Source organism: Tupaia chinensis, unplaced genomic scaffold (assembly GCF_000334495.1).
Source record: "Tupaia chinensis unplaced genomic scaffold, TupChi_1.0 Scaffold000077_1, whole genome shotgun sequence".
NCBI classification, from domain to species: Eukaryota; Metazoa; Chordata; class Mammalia; order Scandentia; family Tupaiidae; genus Tupaia; species Tupaia belangeri.
In genome coordinates, this window is record NW_006159538.1 from 2,020,677 (window position 1) to 2,038,053 (window position 17,377).

At 36.1% G+C, this 17,377-nt stretch overlaps 1 protein-coding gene across 2 annotated transcripts in view; it reads left to right on the plus strand.

Annotated features, from left to right (window-relative positions):
• Nucleotides 1-17,377, plus strand: part of SOX6 (SRY-box transcription factor 6) — a 666,092-nt gene that overhangs the window by 90,824 nt on the left and 557,891 nt on the right. The window lies entirely within an intron of this gene.

A 17,377-nucleotide genomic window follows, 5' to 3' on the forward strand; every position in this document is an offset into this window, starting at 1 on the left:
TGTATTTTGCTGAGTGATCAACAGATGCTCTGTATTGCTATGTTTCTTCCAAAAGGCTAAACTATCTCCACAGTGCTCTAATGTGCTCTCTATGGTATGTTGGAGTGCCTGTCTACTACTTTGGACCTACAGTTCTTAGTTTTCTTCTCTCAGCTACCATGACAACACCTATTTCTGGTATCCAAGTGTTCGAAAGATGGTAGGCAGCCATTACATTTTGGTTCAATTTCATTGTTCTTAGGCAAGTATTAGATTCACAGAAGTTAGGACAAAACAAACCAAGACAGAACAAAACTTGAGTCCAACCTGCACTTCTGAAATCAGATATGTTTTAAAGTGCTAACCCTTGCTTAGTTATGTTTTGCCATGTTCTGGCTATCTATCTTCCTGAATGAGTGTTGATGACTACAAGACAACTCAAATGGGCTAGTCAGGAGCAGAGTTCAAAACCATAGTCTCCTCCCTTTGTTTTTAATGTGAGGAGCTCATCTTAGACATCTGCTCCAAGAAAAACAATTAGAAGAAATTATGATGCAGTAGTCTTACCCTGAATGTTATTTTGCAACTTGGCTAGCTCCTGTGCTTTTAAGTTTTAGTAGTTCAATAGTCTTATTTCAAGATAAACACTGTGGAGCAAGCGTAGCTTCAAGTTTCTTGTTAGTTTGACTGAGTCACCTTGCTCTGATTCACCACTGTAGAAAATCAAATTGGGAATAAGAATTCAGTGGGTGGATGCAGGGGTAACATCTGCTTTGCCAGCATTTTACTCACTGAATATACTATTTGTAGCATTCAGGTACTGCAAAACAAAAACAAAAATAAAAACAAAACAGATAAAGCCCAAGTGTATAAAAATCTCCTTTAGAGAAAGTTTTGATACATTGCAATTCTGTTTTGACTTGGTCAGAAGTTTTCTTGCTTGAAGCATTGGTTTAATCCTCCCTGGAGTGTTAAGTGCTAAGTCAATATTTTGCTAATTATGCAGAAGGAGCACCAGATGGTTTCTGAGGATGACATTGTATGGGTGGGAACATTGGTGACTGGAACTGTGGTAAACTTTGTAGCTCCATCATCATCATCATCATCATCATCATCATCATCACCAGACAGAGAGAAAAACAATTAAAAACATCATTTGAAATTTTTAAGAATGCTCTTTGTTCCAAAGAAAAAAAAAAAGAGTGTAGGTTGCTTGTAAACTGCTATGTAGTAAGAAGGTATTAGAATGAACCTCTTTTTATAATCAATAAGATTGTATATATTTTCTTGGAAACTTGACTTTTTCCTCTTCTATCTTTTTCTCTTTTCCTGACAGTTATCTGACATCTTTAACTTCTATTTTTATTTAAGAGAATCAGATTTTTAACTTAGGTAATTTTTCTTTTAGATTTATTGTATTTGCCTTCAGTTAGTCTGCAAGAAGGGTGATTGCTTCTTTCTATACTCTGCCTCCTGATCAGTTTACCCACATTGGAAAATGGACAATAAAAATTAATTACAGAAATGTCTCCGTAATGGTGTTTAAATCTTAAACAAGATGGTGCCAGTCTCTAAGAGATAACCATGTGTAACAACAATAAGGATAACACATGCGTTCTGATAACCTACCCTCCGAGTTATCTTGTTGAAAGCTAGAGGTAGAGTTTCAATAGTCATAACTTACCATAAAAATAAAAACTATTTCTTAAATGGACTTTGACAAGAAAGTTAATATACAAAAAAAGTATTTCTTTTAATCAAGTAGATTAAATTTTTCTTTGCTTTTAAAATGCGGTATAATAAAAAATTTACTGAGGACTCTGTACCAAGGTACTGTATAAATTTATAATTGCAAAGAGAAAATAACCCTCAAGCAATTTTCTTTTTCTTTTTTTAAAAAATTTTAACCCTCAAGAGATTTTATAATCTGAAGAAATTCATATTGAAGTAATTTAAGATTGCCTTCTTCATGTAGGCCAGGATCAGGTGCTCAGCTAATATATTAAAGGGAAATATGAAGTTATACAGGGTTAAGATAAGTAAGGCCATTGACTCCAACTACTTCAGGATGCTAGATTTTTCTTGATTTGATTAAGAAACTAAATAAGTAAAGCTACCTGTAGGTTTAAATTTGAATTCAAGAGCTTGAAGCTTTTTAAGTATCTGAACAGAGACCAGAAGGTGGAATAATGGTTATGTTGCTGGACTCCCACATGACTGACTGTGGTTCAAGTCCAAACTTGGTAGTTTGAACTCATGCCGGGTGTGTGTGCACATGGGTGCCCAAAATCCCAAAAGGAGAACGGAACAGAAGGGATTATGGCGTGTCCATCCCTGCTGGGGAGTGATTCTCGCTTTCTGTCTCTCTCTCTCTCTGTCTCTCTCTCTCTGTCTCTCTGGCAAGTGAATGCCCCCTATAGCAAAGTCTCTCTTAAGGAAAAAAAAAAAAGCAAAAATAAAAAAAATAAATAAAGTGCATAAACAAATGGATCAGAATCATGTGGCAATCTACTAATTTGTACATTTTTAACAACTTCTGAATTTTAAGAGTTGCAACATTTCCTTTCTTAGATGCTATTTACTCCTGCTGATTCTGATTTGCTGAAAGATTGGTACATTTTTCATAGTATTCATGATTATATACAAATTAAGGGTCTTACATAATTGAATTAACTTAAAAGATACTAACTGAAATGAAAGAGATATTTATAAAAGATATCTATAAAAGCAAGAAAGTTAGATTTAAGAGTATTAAAATGAAATATCTGGTAAAAAAGATATCTAGAATGCAGGACCAGCAGTTAGTGTAATGGCTATGTGGCCTGGACTCCCATGTAGTCGACTGTGGTTTGAGTCCCAGACCTGGTGGCTTAAACTCATGCTGGGCGCATGTGCATGCATGCCCAAGATTCCAAGAAGAGAATGGAGTAGAAGGGATTGCAGCATGGCCATCCCCCCAGGGGGTGATTTCTCATGTTCTGTCTCTCTGTTTCCGTCTGTCTTTCTGGTGAGCACATGTGCCCTATAGCAAATCCTCTCAAAAAAAAAAAAAAAAGAAAGAAAGAAAATGTATTTAGAATGATGTTATGTTCATTGGATTGTGTTTACAGAAAAGGAGTCAATCTATTTACAGCAACCATTTTTACCTTTGAAAAATGACTAAGTATTCACTGCATTCCCAAAGGGTAAGCATGCCAGAAAGTGGGCAAAGTCATCTGGAATAAAGAATTGTTTATTGTTCATGTGTGCCTGGTCAAAATAAAATTTAAAAATTATTAAAAATTACAAAAAGAGAGCATATGTACACACACACACACACATATATATCCTATTCAAATATAAAAATTATTTTGGAATTGTGTTTCACAAAATCTCCATGGTCCCTAACACATAATCATATGTATATGTACACACACACACACACACACACACACATATGTAAATTTTATAAGGGTATAAAAGATAGAGTAAAAAAAAGTAGATCTTGTGCTTTCTTCCTCCAACTCTCTCAGGTTCTCAGCTCCCCTCCCTGAAAGCCATGTCTACTACCATGTCTACCACTACTAAAATCTTTAGCTAACTAAAGATGTGTAGAACTTTCAGGATGTGTCAAACTTTCTCACTTCCTTCGAACAAATACCTATTTCACTGTATGGGTGTATTGTAACTTATTTAACCCCTCCTTATGAGTGGACTTTTGATTGGTTCTAATCTTCTGGTATTACTAATAATTTTTTTTGAGAAGTTTTTGCTATAGGGTGCATGTACTCTTAAGAAAGGCAGAGATAGAGAGACAGAAAGTGAGAAATCACCCTCCAAGGGGGATGACCATGCCACAATCCCTTCTCCTCCATTCTCTTCTCAGGATCTTGGGCATATTCACTCATGTGCCCGGTTTGAGTTTAAGGCACCAGGTCTGGGACTCGAACTGTGGTCGACTACATGGGAGTCCAGCAACATAGCCATTATGCCAACTGCTGGTCACAGTATTACTAATAATATTGCAGTGAATAACACCTTTATAGTTTTCATGTACAAATATGTCGATAGTAGAAAGTCCCAGAAATGGAATCATTGATCAAAAGTCATGTAAAATTTAAAACTTAATATTACCAAATTATCTTTCATAGCCACTATGTCAATTTGTACTCCTAACAATAATGCTTGGGAGTGCTTGTTTCTCTGTACCCTGCACCATACAGAAAGAAACTGATATTTCATTGTCGTAGTTTGTATTTTTATCATTTTGGATTGCATTACTTATCTTATATTGAAATGTCAGGCATTTTAGAAAAACGTGTTTTTAACCTTTTTAATTATTTTGTAGAATATAATACTCAAATAGAAAGAAAGGTTTACAAAAATACTTTTTTAAAGACTCGTTTATTCATTTAATTTTATTTGTTATTATTATTTTTTAATTTGACCATAGAGAGACAGAGAGAAAGAGAAAGGGAAAATAAGAAAGCAAGCTGCCAGGTTCAGGACTTGAACTGTAGTCAGCCACATGGGAGTCCAGTATTTAAAGAACCATGGTACCTGTTGACCCCACAAGTACGTTTATGTAACTACCATCCAGGTGAGAAAATAGAATGTTTCAGCATCCTAAGCCTCTTTTACTTCTCCACCAGGTTCCACCCCTCTTCCTCCTCCTAAGGCAAAGTTGTTACTCTCTCCTTTTTGGTAATCACTTCTTTAATTTTCTTCAGAGTTTGAGCTGCAGAGCATGCATGCCTAAACAACATAGTTTTGGTTTGCCCTGTTTCCTATACTTTATAGAAATGGAATTGTAGATTATATCTCCTTTTGTGTATGGATCTTTTCATTTTATATCACGTTTGTGAGGCTCGTTGTTATTATTTCATGTAGTGGTAATATGCTTATTTTCGTTGTTGTATTTTATGACTGTATCACAACTTACCCATTGTATTGTTGATAAACATTCCAATGTGGGACTAGTAAATTTTAAGCATTCTCACATACTTGGTGTACAAGTGCATGCACCTTTGTTGGGTAAATTCTTGGAAGGAGAATTTCTGGATGATAGAAGGGGTATTTTTATCTATATTAGTTAATGCCAAACTTTTTTAAAAATTTTTTTTGCCATAGGGTGTATGTGCTTGCAAGAGAGAGGGGCGGGGGGAAGGAGGGAGTGAGTGAGTGAGGGAGGGAGGGAGGAAGGGAGGGAGAGAGAGAGAGAGAGAGAGAGAGAGAGAGAGAGGAATAGAGAGGAAAAGAGAGAAATCATCCCCTGGGGGGATGCCACACTGCAATCCCTTCTCCTCCATTCTCAGGATTTTGGGCATGCACACACACATACACACACACATACACACCTGGCATGAGTTTCAAGTTGTGAGGTCTGGGACTTAAACCGCAGCTGGCCATGTGGGAGTCTAGCACCTTAACCACCAGGCCATCTTCTGGCTCTGTGCCAAACTGTTTTGCAAGTCCTAACTTAAACCTCCACCAGTGTAGTTGTTACACCCCTTCTTGTATTTGTTGCATTATCAGTGTTGATGGTTTTAGCATTCTGGTGGGTATGATGTGAAAACTCATGATTTAAATGTACGGTTCCCTAAATATTAATTAAATTAAGCACATTTTTGTGTTTACTGACCATTTATAAATCTTTTATGAATTTTTAAATTTTTTTTGTCCTTTTTCTATTTAAGTGCTTGCCTTTTTCTTACTGATGTGTAGACATGCTTAATATGTTCTAGATATAATCCAGTTTGTAGTCTTAGTTTGGATTCCAACAAAAGTAGAGCCTGTAATGAGAATTAGGGTGCTCATAGCTTCTTGGGAGTAATCTCAGGAAGTACAAGTGAGGAAGTGGTAGCTGTGAGATCAGGGAGAAAGAAAATCCATTATTAATGTCAGACTATAGATGTCAGGAACTTGATTTGTCTGGGATTTTTTTAGAAGAGAACAGATGCCCTTTCTGAAGGGCATCTGGAACATCAATTCAATGTAGGTCAAGAGTTCTACCATATGATCCAGCATTTACACTCCTGAGTATCTATCCAAAGGACAGGAGTACACTCAGCCAGAAAAATACTTACACATCCATGTTTATTGTGACATTATTCACAATTGTTCTTGGACATTGGATCAACCCAAATGTCCAAGAACAGATGAATGGATTGAAAAGTGTGGCACATATACACTATAGAATACTACTCAGCCATAAAAAAACGAGACCCTGACATTTGATAGAAAGTGGATGAATATGGAAGATATAATGTTAAGTAAAGCAAGCTAGATTATGAAAGAGAGGCATTGTATGTCACTTAATATACCAAATGTCTATACTCTATAGCAGAAATTGAAAGAATGGAAGGTATAAAATCATGGAAAACAACTGTGGATACTAGAGACAAGGTGGGAGGAGAGTGGGAAATGGGGGTGGACTGGGAGGGAGGGAATCAAGGAAGAAAAAAAATATCTAAGGGACACAAAAATAGAAAATTGTCTGTTGATGACAATGTGTATGGTAATATCTTTGAATGGACTAATGTACAGTGTATTTATGCTGGGAAAAAAAGAAATAAAAATAAATTAAAAAAAGGGTTTCTTTCAGGGGTGTTTATTCTCTCAACCTACAAGCTGAGTTTGTGCTGGACTAAACATACCCCCATGACCTTTAGAGAAGGTTCTGAAGCAGGGTGTTCAGTGAGTGCTTGGGATGAGATACTTGGCAAACACCAGGTAAGTCTGAGCTCACATGGAACTGTCCATTGTTGCTCTGGCTAAAATCAGGACTGGGACAAAGAGCTCTTAAGTAGTGGCACCAATGGTGTCCTTTCTGTATTAAAAATACCTTTTCCATACCTTAGGGTGTCTTTACTCTCTTATGGTGTATTTTGATGAACAGAAATGTTTAATATTTATATGACTGAATTTATTTACCTTAGCCACTTTTGGATAAGATTGTTAATGTTTTGTTTAAGTAAATTTTCTTATCCTGAATTCACAAGGATGTTTTAAAACTTTTTTTAGGGGACCAGCAGTTAGTAGTTACATTTTCCTCCTTTTTTCCCAGTTCTACTCTGTAATGGCTATGTCGCTGGACTCCTACATAGTTAACTGTGGTTCGAGTCCTGGACCCAGTGGCTTAAAGTCATGCTGGGCGTGTGTGTGTGCGTGCTCAAGATCCCAAGAGGAGAATGGAGGAGAAGGGATTGTGGTGTGGCCATTCCCCCTGGGGAGTGATTTCTCACTTTCTGTCTCTCTGTCTCTGTCTGGTGAGCACACACGCCCTATAGCAAAAAACCTCTCCAAAAAAAAAAAAAAAAAGAAAGAAAAACTTTTTTTAGGTGGTATATATTTTTTGAGACAATGATGAAGCATATAGATAATTCCCTCCCCCCAGTAGGTCATCTTATACAGTGATGTATCTCACTGTATTGATGTATCTCAATATCTTGAGATATTCATAGAACTTTGAAGTCATCCAATGGAACTTGTAGAGCTTCATTGATCTCAAGTTAAGAATCTCTGCTCAGGACCAGCAGCTGGTGTAATGGCTATGTCATTGGACTCCCATGTAGTCAACCGTGGTTTGATTCCTGGACCTGGTGACTTAAAATCACGCCAAGTGCATGTGCGTGCATGCCCAGATCCAGAGAGGAGAATGGAGGAGAAGGGATTGTGGTGTGGCCATCCTCCCTGGGGGGTGATTTCTCACTTCCTACCATCTCTCTGTCTCTTTCTGGTGAGTGTACACACCCTATAGCAAAAACCTCTGCAAAAAAAAAAAAGTAATCATTTTACCTTTCATATTTAGTCTAGTAGTTACATTTTCCTCCCTTTTTCCCAGTTCTACTCTGTATTACTGAGCATTGCTTTGTAAGTCTTGATGTCCAGTAGAGCAAGTCGATTATTTTTTTTTTTTAGAGAGATTTTTGCTATAAGGGCATGTGTGCTCACCAGAGAGACAGAGAGAGAGACAGAGAAAGAGAAAGGAAGAAATTACCCCCCACCCCCCAGGGGGAATGGCCACACCACAATCCCTTCTCCATTATCCTCTCAGAATTTGGGGCATGCATGCACACACACCTGACATGAGTTTTAAGCCACAAGGTCCAGGATTTAAATAGGAGTTGAGTATGTGGAAGTCCAGTGATGTAACCATTATACCATCTGCTGGTCCCAAATATTAATAATATTTTAAGTCTTTGCCAAAATGTTATTTTTTATTGAGATATATATTGTTATATTATTTAGCAGTTTAAAAATTGTGATATTGGAGACCAGCAGTTAGCATAATGGCTATGTTGCTGGACTCCCATGTAGTCAACCACAGTTCAAGTCCTGGACCCGGTGCCTTAAACTCACTCCGGGCGCATGTGCGTGCATACCCAAGATCCTGAGAGGAGAATGGAGGAGAAGGGATTGTGGTATAGCCATTCCCCATGGGGGGGTGATTTCTCACTTTCTGTCTCTCTCTCTCTGTCTTTCTGGTGAGTGTATACACCCTATAGCAAAAAAACAAAAACAAAAACAAAAACAAAAAAACCAAAAAACAAACAAACAAAAAAACCCTCTAAAAAACTGTGATATTGGATCCTTTTTTTTTTTTTAAAGTAACTATTTAATTTTATCTACTCATTCATTTATTTTAATTTGACCAGAGAGAGACAGAGCGAGAGAAAGAGTGAGAAAGCAAGCCACCAGGTCCAGGACTCTTAACTGTGGTTGGCCATGTGGGAATGTCCAGTGCCTTAACCACCATGCCACCTGCTGGTCCCATTGAATCCATTGAAAAAACAATTGTCAGGAGGTGTATATGTTCATCAGAGACAGAGAAACAGAGAGGAGCAGGAAGGAGAGAAGGAGCCAAGGTGCATGGACTCTCTGCAATCCTTTTTCTTTTCTTCCATTTCTTTATACTGTCGGGATTTTGGCATGCACACACACATGCCCAGGATGTTTTTGAAGCCACTGGGACTGGGACTTGATATGTCAACCACATGTGGGATCCAGCTGTCTTAATCAGTACTGTGAGGCAGTACTCTGTTTTCTCATTTGTAAATATTCCACTTATCTTGTATATATTTCTGTTTTTGTTGAAGTTCTTAATATTTAATATTCTCTTTTGTTATATTATGCCCCCAATTTTTTTCAGTTGTATGTGTGTTTATGTGTTACTTTCTTTCTTTTTATACTTCATTAATGATCTTTGTAAAATACAGAAGTTAAAAAAATGAATGTAGCTAATTTTATTAATATTTATTTGTTTTAATTTCATGCTAAGAAAGATATTTCTTATTTAAAGATAGCACTAGATATCATTTAGGTTTTCTTGAAAACTATTTATTTATTTTTTACTGTAGAGCACATGAGCCTGTCAAAGAAAGAGAAAGACAAGGAGAAAGAGAAAGAGAAAGAAAAAGCGAAAGAGAAAGAAAGAGAGATGGAAAGTGAGACATCACTCCCAGGAGGGGTGATCACTCTGAATCCCTTCTACTCTTGGGATTTTTGCACATGTACTTGGTGTGTTTTTCAGGCTGCTGGGTCTGGGACTTGAACCTAGCATTTGGCCATATGGAATCCAGCTGCTTTACCACCACACCACTGCCTGACCCTATTTTTTGTTGTTGTTACTTTATTATTAAAGGAATTTATTTAATTTTATCATTATCATTATTATTTTTTATTTGACCAGAGAGAGATAGAAAGAGGGGAAGTCAGAAAGCAAGCAGCCAGGTCTGGGACTTGAACTGCAGTTGGCCATGTGGGAATCCAGTGCCTTAACTACCATACCGCCTGCTGGCCTCTGGCCCAATGTTTTTATTCTTCACATAAAAAAATCTATTTGAAATTTATTTTAGTGTGAAGCATGAGATAGGGATTCATTGTTTTTTATTTTTTAAATTTTTTATTCCCCCTCCCACATGTATACCCATTCCCAACACCATTTATTGAGTAATTTATCTCTCTCTACTGACTCAAAATATCACTTATATAATATACTAAGTTCTATAAATTTCTGTTTTCTGTTGCTCATTGATATGCTCATTGATATGCTCATTGATACTCCTGTGCTAATAATATACTATACTATTTTAGTTCTTATACTTCTATTTATATTACAAATTTAAAATGCTAGGCTTTACATTTAGAAGACACCTCAAATATTTAATTTATTTATATACAAAATAACCTCCTGATCTTAGAATAGTTTTTTAAGTTTTGTATGTTTCCATATTGTAAATGTGACATGTAGTAAATATTTTGACTTTTTTTTAAAGAAATTATATTTTAGAAGAAAGACTCCTTTCTCCAATAAAATTGTCCTGGGACGCTTCTCTGATCTAGATGTGAGAAGGAGACTTTGAAATATAGGCTGACATGTAGGTTTGACATAGTATCTGTCCCACAGAACTATGGTGGAATTTAGAATCTTTTTTTTTTTTTTTTTTTTTTTTTTTTTCAGAAGAACCGATAGGTTTTGAAAAGGCTGTCTGAAATATTAAGGAATGGTGCTTAAGCAAAACGTGGAAAGTGTACTAGATCTGAAATGAGAAATTAGGAGTTTGAGTGCCAACTGTGCCACTTACTACTTTTGCAATATTTGATCGCTCTGGTTTTCAGATTTTTCATTTATGAAAATAAATGTAAATCCTTTCTTTACAATTGTGAGAATTCAGTGAGAATATAAATATTAACTGAAGAATGCCTGACCCATAGGATTTGCTTAATAATGGCTAGTTGTCTTCTTTTCTTATTGTAAATTCTACAGAAATAGGGTTGATGGTGATGAAGCTTAGGGCGAGGACTTGAATGTTGGAGAACTCTCTGCGTTTTCTCCATCTCATAGCATTGATAAAGGGATGGCTTCTGTCCCAGTGCCTGCATCAGAGTGGTAGTGGAGGGAAATGAGGATCATGCGGTGTGTGGCAGGGTATTTTTCCTATGTGTATGTACACATGAATGCGTGCACACATGCGCACACACACACACACACACACACACACACATACACACCCCATCACATCCTGTTCTATCGAATCTTGTGAGGGGTCAGAAAAGAAAACGAAATTTGGAAAATTCTAGGACAAGAAGATGTGGGGGCTGGTAGTTGTTCATGGTTTGGGAGATGAGAAGGTGCTGGCAAGCTGGAGAAATGTATTTAAATATCCAGGCATTTAATCTGTTTCCATTTTACAAAGATACTTTTGTCAAATGAGTTAAGTGGAAAAGCAACGTAGATAAAATGACATTTTATGAGAGAAGTAAATGTTGAGGATCCCATTTTACAGATGAAGTAACTGGAGACATTTATTTTCCTCATAGAATGGAAGTAAGCCTGGTAATTGGAAACTTTGATTTAAAGTGAAAGCTCTGTCACCAACTTGTCATGGGTCCTGAGTGAGTTATGTGCCTGTTTCCTTGTTTGTAAACTTGGACACATCTTGTCCTGCCGTTCTTGGTATTTTTCACTTAGGAAATGAAGCAGTCTTTGAGAGAGGCCAGGCCAGATTGGCACGGACTGTAAAGTGAAATCTTGAAATTGTCCTGAAGAAGGTTTAGTATACATATTAAGCAGATTCTCCACACATGCTGCTTCTTGTTTTGGTGTTTTGGAGAGTAAGACCCAGTGGCTCTGCTGTGTGTCGTGGTTGCATGAGGTGATGTGGCAGCCACAGTTCTAGCATTGCGCACCCTTCATGCATCCTTTAAGAAGTATGTGGCTACACTAGCGAGCACATAATGTGTGTAAATTGTGATCTGGGCGCATTTCAGCTGGGTCTCAGGGACAATGCAGAAAGGGAAATACATCTATAGAAGGCATACCCCATCTAGAAAGCATTTTCTTATCTCTAGTCCTCACAAAAGCCTTGGGAGAGAAATGGTAATATCCTCATTTTTAAATGCATTTCTTTATTTTAGAAAATGAGATCATATAGTTTTATAATCTTTTTTCACCTAACATATTCGAAAAAGCTGTAATTATTTGTGTCCTTTCTTAACCTGTGAGCTTCTTGAAGTCAGCAGCTCTACTTCGTTCATTTTTGTTTTTCCAGGACTTAGCACAGTGCCTGGGAAGAGCAAATGTTCAGTAAATTATAGGTAACTAACTTACTCTAGAAATTAGGACTCTTGGATAGTTAGCCACAGTTACCAAATCATTACTTTTCTTTTCACATCTCTCCCCTTTTAATTTTTATCATAAATTAAGAAATGCTTAAAAAATATAAAGTGCCATATTCATGTTACATAGCAAGTTTAACCCATGTTGACTCTGCATTCACATAAGTTGTTCTGGTCTGTATCCAGTTAATAATGCAGCTGTTATTTTTATAATCTTCTAAGTACATATTTGCACAACAGGCGGTACAACTCATCTATGTTACTGGTGTTATTTGCTTGATACTTTAAATTACAGAGTTCCATTACTCAAGTCATTATTTGTGGTTAAGAGGGAGTGGTACTGAGAATGGTAACAAGAAAAGTTTCATAAAATGAGCAAAATTGACCCTCTTCATATGTCTTTAAATTTATCTTGATTTAACTACAAAAAACAACCTTGTCTCATTTGTTTCTATCAGTTTATTCATAGAAAATAGTAGACTGATTAAAAAGACGTAAAGACTTAAAATTAACATTTATTTGAAGCATTTAAATGATTGCCTTTAAATGTCTGCCACTCTTAGTCTAAGTTGTGAGAGAAACTCAGAGAGAGAAAACTGCAGGGATAGGAATTCTGTCCTTTTTATACGTATGATAATACATCACAAATGTAAAACTATTCTTACTATAATATTTATCTTACAATGAATCCAAATTGTCAGTTGCTAGAGATCTGGGATTGTGCTTTATTGTCCTGTATTACCAGAAATCCTTATTATGCTGGGCATCGTGTGGGCTCTCAGAAAAGTTAATTGAATTGCTTGTATTGTTATCTCAAATTAAAACAAAACAAAACTCCCAAAACATCCTGCAAAAGCTGAGACTTGTTTTAAAGCTAAATTCCATGTCCAGTTTCTAATACCTCCCTAACAGGAAACAATTTTTTATTTTTAAGAAACAAGAAAAAATTTTCAATTTTATTTCCATAATCACTGAGGATCTTTATAGTAGAACATTTTTGGAAAGTTATGAAATTTTAATTTTTCTGCTGAAGTTTTTGGGAGTTTACCCACATTTAATATATTACCCTTTAGCCTAGCAGTTCATGAATTTTGGTGTGTCAGGAATTACCTGGGGATTATGCCTAAAAGTAGATTCCTAGGTCACATTCTCAGAATCACAAAGTCAGTATATCTGGATGGGGCCTGATATTCCCTAAAAAAAAAAAAAAAAAAAATTATTATATGCTCACCAGAGAGAGACAGAGAAAAAGAGAGGAAAGGGAGAAAACACCCCATTGGGGGATGGCCATGCTGCAGTCCCCTTTCCTCTGTTCTTAGGCATGCAAACACACATGCTAGGCATGGTTTTCAAGCTGCTGAGTCCAGGGTTCAGCTACCACATTGGCCATGTGGAATCCAGTCACCTTACCACTATGCCACTAGCTGGCCACTAATATTTTTTGTTAAAGTTTTATTTTAATAAGGCACCCCAGGTGATTCTTACATAGGTACTAGGATGATTTTTCTTTGGTAATCATTTTTTCCCTCCAGTCCTATTCACATAAGATCTCCTTGTTGCTTTTCGTTATTATTATTATTTTAATTAAAATTATTTAATTTTATTTATTCATTCATTTATTTTAATTTGATGAGAGAGAGAGAGAGCGATAGAGATAGAGAGAGAGAGATAAAGCAAGCCACTAGGTCCAGGACTCGAACCTTGGTTGGCCATGTGGGAGTGTCCAGCTCCTTAACCACCATGCCACCTGCTAGTCCCACTTTTTGTTATGAAGATACTATCACTCGTACACATGAAACCAGTCAGCAAGAAAAAAATTAAAAAACACGGTAATAGGCATTATGTTAAAGACATACATATTGCCATTGCTAAAGGAAAAAAAAAAATAGAGGCATGAAGGGAGGGATAAAAGAGAACAAGTATACTGAGTGAAAAGTTACAAAATGTATTTTAAAATCCTTTTTGACCCACTGCCAAATTTTTGTTTGATTCTGGTCAAGTGGCCTTACTGCCTTATGTTGTGTTTATGAAGTACATGGAATTTTTCTGCAGTCAAGACCTCAAAATATAGGAATTTTGAGGATTAAGTCACATGATGATTCTGTAAATAGCTTTTGGAAGTTTGTACTCTGTATTTTGACGTTGGTTCCTAGTGATAGGCTGCCTTTGTAAAATGCCTTTATAAAGTTAAGACACGCTGTCTTCTAAATAATCTCATTAATTTTTATTGTAGACATTATTTTTCTACTGACCATCCTTGCTCACAGATAGCTCTTCTTGAATTGTTATTTAAGGAAAGCAGTGAACTGTTGGCAGTTGTGAAAATGTGTGAAATTTATGTAAACCTCTCTTTGATTTACAATTTGGCTATACATGTTGGCAGAAATGAACTGGTGAGCCTAGGAAATGCAGCATAAATTCTTCTTCTGACCCAGAAATATTTAATCCTGACCATCTATAATATATTAAAGTAGGCTTAGGAAATATTAGCGTAAGGTTATACTTCTTGGTGGGTGTGGATAAATACAAAACTGTAGAATCTTACAGTGGTGGTGACATTAGAGAAAAACTAGTATAGAAATTCCTGAACATCAACCTGTAGCCAGGAACTGTGTAACAGTTACCTGAGGGTATTTTTAAAATGCAAACTCCTGGTCCATTCGAGCAGATTCTGGTTTAGTAGGTCTGAAGTGGGGCCTAGAAATTTGAATTTTATAAAACTTGCTAACCGATTATATAATCAGCTTTGTTTTGACCACTTTCAACTTACAGCTCAGAGTAAAAATTCTTTCTACAATATTCCTGACAGAGTTATTTTGTCTTAACTTTGTCAACTTCTGTTTTGGGACACAACTTACTCTATTGCTTTTAAAGACTTATTTTAGACTGAACTAAAATCTATCTTTTTGTAATTTCCATCCACTGGTATGATTCTTTTTTTGGAAAGAGGAAATAGAAAGTAATTTCCAGTTAATATTTATTATGTTACACTCACTGTGCTAGATATTATTACCTACCTTTTTTTTTTAAACTTGAAAATATTAAATTCTAGTTTTCTTAGCTGCAAAATGGATTATCAGAGTAGATCAGAAATGATCAAAATGTATTTCATGGACCCTAGAGGCTCCTGAGGCCCTTTCAGAGGATCTGGATGTCAAAAGTACTTTCATCATAATACAAAGTTGCTATTTGCCTTTCCCACTGTATTGACATTCGCTGTGAGGATGCAAAGCAATTTTGGGTAAAATCACTAGAGCCTAGCACAAATCAAGGCAGCGACACCAAGTTGTATTAGTAGTAATTGAATTCTGTGTCATCAACCTTCACGGGGGAAAAAGCAGTTTTGCTAAAGAAAGTTGTAGATCAAGTATTGAAAGTGATTATTTTTATTAATTCTTGACCTCTTGAGTACATTTTTAAATACTCTGTGTAGTGAAATAGGAAGTATACATAAAGTACTAATGCTACATACTCAAGAATGATGCTTATCTTGAGGGAAATCACTCCTGTGGTTGAATTGTACTAACTGCTTTTTTTCACCGAACACTTTTTCCCTTGAAAGAATGACGGACACACAGTGACTATTTAAACTTGGATTTGGAAGACATTCTCAAAAAATGAGGAAAATGACCCTATCTGTTTTAAGAAAAGCAGCTGACACTGTTTTTTATCAATAAATTTTGATCTTTCAAGAGAAAATTAGTAGTTTGGAAAGCTTGCATCCACTACTGTGAGCTTGATGGCTTCCCATACTTAAAAACTTTTGGTAAGATTGGCGGTGATATTAAGAAATGTGGTTTAAAAAATTCTGTAATGAAATGTATCATTTTTTTGAAGATCTGCATAACTCAGTGAACCAATATTTTTCAAATGAACCAATGGATGATGTTAAAAAGTCATACATGGCTAAAAGATCCATTTAAAGGTCAGTGGATTCTAAAGTAACAGAATACAGAAAGATTATTGACAGAGTAAGGTTTCAGATTTCATGTTACTGTTAACCATTGAGAAATGACTAGTCATCAAATTCTGATATGGTATCAGAGAAGAATAACCACAATTATCTGAAAAGGCTATTAAAACACTGTGGGTCTTTCCTACTACATTTCCGTATGAAAATGGATACTTTTCACATTCTTCAACTTAACCAACATACCACAAAAGATTGAATGCAGTAGCACCTCTGAGAATCTAGCTGTTTTTAAACCAGGCATTTAAGAGATTTGCAAAGATATGAGACCAGCAGTTGGTGTAATGGCTACGTAGCTGAACTCCCATGTAGTCGACCGTGGTTCAAGTCCTGGACCCGGTGGCTTAGACGCATGCCGGGCACGTGTGTGTGCCCAAGATCCTGAGAGGAAAATGGAGGAGAAGGGATTGTGGCATGGCCATCCCCCCTGGGGGTGATTTCTTGCTCTCTGTCTCTCTGTCTCCCTCTATCTTTCTGGCAAGTGCATATGTCCTATAGCAAAAACCTCTAAAAAACAAAAAGAGATTTGCAAAGATATGAAACAAGTCAACCTTTCCACTATTTTTTTAATTTTTGAAACATACTTCTGTTGCATGAAATATGTTACTATGTAATAGGTTTATTATTGTTATTTTAAATAAAGTTATTTTTAAACTTTTTAGTTTTAGTTTAATAAATATTGATATATGTAATAATATTTTGGACTCTCAATAATTTCTAGGAATGTAAAGAACTCCTAAGGGAAAAAAATTGAGAATCACGAGACTAGACCTCTGCAATTTATTCCAGCCACCATCTTTAGAACATATAACCATTGGATGTAATGTGTTTCCCATGATTTCGTAGCCATGCTCCTCTGAATACTTTGTCAATGTTCCCTCTAAATTGTGGCCCTCAATACTGACATATTCAAGGTTGAGCAGCACAGAATACATGAATAGGCTGCTATGAGCTGATTTCAATAGCAACTATCTTTGGAGATATTTAAGAACAGGAGAAATTCCTATTTCTTAGAGGAAGTAAATTCTTATAGGAAAGTAGAATGTTTGACTAGGAATTTGTCTTCCTTCATATATCATACAAATACTCCTACCTTCTGCCCAAGAAGATATAAATATGAACAATGAAGTCCTCTTTTTCTTTTTCTTTTTCCTTTCCTTTCCTTTCCTTTCCTTTCCTTTCCTTTCCTTTCCTTTCCTTTCCTTTCCTTTCCCTTCCTTTCCCTTCCCTTCCCCTCCCTCCCTCCCTTCTTTCTCTTTCTTTCTTTCTTTCTTTCTTTCTTTCTTTCTTTCTTTCTTTCTTTCTTTCTTTCTTTCTTTCTTTCTTTCT